Consider the following 4,333-nt stretch of genomic DNA (forward strand, 5'->3'; position numbering starts at 1 on the left):
ATTATGCCGCAGTCCCTTCGGTTTTTTAGAGCGGTTATTATGTCGCAGTCCCTTCGGTTTTTTAGAGCGGTTATAATGCCGCAGTCCCTTTGGTTTTAGAGCGGTTGTTATGCTGTAGTTCTTTCGGTTTTTTGAGCGGTTGTTATGCCGTAGTCCTTTTGTTTTTAGAGCGGTTGCTATGTCGTAGCCACTTTGAGAGTGACTTTAATTGTCATATTGAGAGTGGCTTTAACTGCCATATGGAGGGTGTAATTCTAGAACGGTTTTCTACAGTGCAGTAGAACTCCGATACAGAGTATCTGAGCTGTTTTATCCTGGAGACTTTGTGGTTGATAGTCTGCCTTGCACAATTTTGGGCAGTGCCTCGAAACGTCTTAAAGAGAGCGACCTAGTCCGTGACTCAACCCAATAATACTCTCGGTGGCATAAATTGTGATTTTTAAATAGGTTTTGAAACTCAAAATCCAACAGGTATTAGTTTTTTGTGTGCAACTATCAATGGAGCAAACCATAGAGAAACAACAACACCGCATTTTAGTCACAAACAACAACAATACATACATTTGTCTCAGAAGTGGCAGTAGCAAGATTGAGTCGTTGACAAAATCAATACATCCACATTGTAGAAATTCAAGTGCAGCATCAATGATGTCTCATTATAAACAACAACCTTTCCTTCCCGTACTAGCAGCGACAACATAGTTACAAAACAACATATTGGATCAACGTTCGTTATAAAGAAAGTGAAATTATCTCCAACAATTTAAAGGATTTAATATGGCTATTGAAACCAGTCCAAATGATACGCAAAAGAAGGCTACTAACGGTTTTAAAATTCAATAGAATGTTATTATGCCGACCATCAATTTTGCAAAATAATTCCACAATGTTTCCAAAATTGAAGTTTTCAATAGTCAAAACTTCTGTAGGGGCAAGGATGTGTTCACTCCACGAGTTGCGCAAAATTTTACAAGTGTACCTTTGCCATATAGTACTATATAAGATTATCGTATTTACATAGATTAATTTAACAACTACCAAATTAATCAAGATTTTATATTATTTAGACTAATGAAAATTATTATTGGTTCCCGATAACGAAAACATAAAGATAACATAAAAATTATAACAGAAATATATAACAACACAACTTTGATTTAATGAAAAGTAATCATAGGGTAATGATTTCACTTGTAATATCAATATCTCAAATCCTAGTTTTATATGAATTCTTATTTATTTTCTCAATTGTCAATCCTTCTTTAAAACTATTAACAAAGATTCATCATTCATTGTAATATTATTTTTCCTAAATTAATTCTTTGATTGATCATACAAAAAATATAATTAAAAGAAAGCATAAAGAACCAAGAGGTTGAGTGATTGAAAGATTAGTATTTGAGTTTCAACATACAAGAATCCTAATCTCAATTATCCTATAGATCTACCAATTAGTTGTAGTTGGTCACTAGTCAATTGATTGATTGAGGCATGCAAAGGTCCATCATTCTAAACATGTAAATAAAACAATATAATAACTTAATTGAGATAAACAAAAATCTAAAATAAAACTAGAATTTAAAGACATAGTAAAAATGTATCTTAATCACATGATTCACCAAAAACCGTAGAACAGACTTTAGTTACTCATTGGCATATAAAAAATGAAGCACGTAATAGAAGTGTTTATCGGTTAAAGGAAAAAAAAATAAAATTTTCAAAGAGTATGATTTGTTGCTCTAAAATTTGAGACAATTTACTCCAACTACAAACATTGTTAAGTTTCCAAAGTGTTTGTTCTTATTCTCTCTATAATTTTTTCTCCCCCAATTCTGATTACGATTTCTCCTTTTTATAATAGTATGAACATCCTATGTTTATGCAACAACCTTCCTCATTCTTTGGCAACATCTTTTTTTTTTTATCATAAAATTCATTCTCCTTGAAGTATGCAACAAACCTCCTTCTTGTACTCATAAGTTGATATGTTAATTTTGATACTTTTGCACTAAAAAGCTTAGTAGATTTGACCAATTTGAATTATTTTATTATCTCATGATCAATTTTACAAATACGTTAAATAAATAAATAAATAAATAAATAAACATTGAAATCAAAACTATAAAATAAGATAAAATAGAGGGTAAATACCTTTTTAAAATCCTATAAAAATAGGTTTATCAACCCCCATCACTCAACCTTTGTTTATCCTCAAGCAAATTGTTATTCTAAGACAAAGTTTTAATAATAAAGAACATCATAATTGAATTTTTTAATTTGAGCAGAATTCTTCTATATTGTTTAGATTCTTCTACACTATGTCAACTAAGTAAAATGAATTCCCATAGTTCAAAGTGTGTATGTGGTTAACCTCATTGTTTCTTAGCATTCAATGCCTTGAGACTTTCTTCAATCAACTCATTTAATTCTCTCATTCATAAAGTTCGATCCTTATCATACAACACTGAGGTTTATTTTTCTCAAATACTAGATACATTTTTCTTTGATTTAACTAGACAACTCAACCTTTTATTCATGACATTTTTTCTTTTCTTTTTAATTTAATATCATTCCACCTTTGATTTGACTATTAGTGCAAGTAATCTCCAAGTTATTCAGTGAAACAACACTTCATTTTTCTTTAATTTGATACCATTCCTCCTTTGACTTGACTATTAGTACAAGTAATCTCCAAGCTACTCAATGAGATAACACTTCACCACACTTTTCACCTGACTGCTAGCGTGAGTAACCCTCAAACTAATAAGTGAGATGGTGTTTTATTTTGTTTTTTAATTCTTAAGACTAAGCTGTCAATCATTCTTTTTCTTGCCCCTTAGTTCATGAAGTTTTTACTCTTCAGTTGTCCTATGTTAATGATTTAGTTTACTTCAAATTAGGACTAACTGTTTTAGTTTTGGTCCATCTCAATACACCTCAACTCACCCACAACATTAAATTCTTGTGTCAAAACTAAGAAACCTCTTTATCTAGCACATATGGATGAGAGTAAGCTAGGTCGTTTATCAGACGCCTTTGGTCTGACCTACTTATGGCCTGATCTGACCTGACTTTTTTAATAAAAAATAGGCTAAATTACATTTGTGGTCCTTTAACTTAATTTCAGGTAACGTTTTAGTCCTTTATCTGTTTTTTTTCCCGACTTGGTCCTTTATTTTAATTTTAAGTGACAATTTAATATTTTATGTTTTAAAATTTCAACAATGATATCCTTTTTTATACAAAAATTCAAAAAAAAATTCAATCAAAACTCATAAAATTAATTATATTCTTCAATATAATACAAATTTCATCAAATTCGTAACGCAAATCTTCAAATAAACTCATATTTTCATACTTTATTTGATATTTTTAGGAATAAAGGACTAAATCGGGAAAAAAAAGATAAAGGACTAAAATGTTACCTGAAATTAAGTTAAGAGACCACATATGTAATTTAGCCTAAAAAATATTAGGCTTTAACTTTTTTTAAAGCCTATTAATTTAAATAGATTAGGCTCAAACTTATAAAAAAAACCTATTAGGTCTAAATATATATATTATTAATATTGTTATTTTTTATTACTATTTTATTAATATTAGTATATGTTATTTTAAATTTGTTAAGTATGCGTTCATTTTGTTTCTTTATTTTTTCATAAAGTTGTTTCAGACTTGCTATTTATAATTTTACTAGTTTTCCTTATGTTTATTATTTTATTAGTTTTCCTTATATGTAAAGGCCTAATTTAGCCTATTTAAAAAAAATGTAAAATATACTATTTAAATGTTTTAATGTGAAATATACTTTTAAATAGGCTTTTAGGCAAGGCCAAACTTTTCAAAAAGGTCAGGCCGAAAAAATACTATGATAGCCTGTAGGCCAGACTCAGGCTTAAAAAATTAATCGTAGGCCAGACTCAAACATTTCAAAGCCTAGCCTGACCTATTCCAACCCCTACTCGAACACATAATTTCAAAGTTTCAATTTAGCCATAACAACCTGCTTATCATTACAATAAACTTCAAATACATCAAAATTTATTTTCTCCCCCACACTAGCAATAAGCATGGTCCTCAAGACAAAATATTAGAGTAGACTAAATGAATAAATAAATGAGAGAAAGTAAAAGTGACTTCCTTGAAAGAGCTTGTAGCTAGAGCTTTTACTTCATAAAATAAAAAATAATCAACAAAAATAATAAATTCAAACTAGAATAAAATAAAAAGTAAATACAATTTGCCTCATGTGAAACACTTATTTCACGTCTCGAGCCTGACGATAACCTAAGAATGAATAAAGCGGCTCTCATATTGAAACTTTCACCTTTAT

The sequence above is a fragment of the Cicer arietinum genome, chromosome 5 (assembly GCF_000331145.2).
Source record: "Cicer arietinum cultivar CDC Frontier isolate Library 1 chromosome 5, Cicar.CDCFrontier_v2.0, whole genome shotgun sequence".
Taxonomy (NCBI): Eukaryota; Viridiplantae; Streptophyta; class Magnoliopsida; order Fabales; family Fabaceae; genus Cicer; species Cicer arietinum.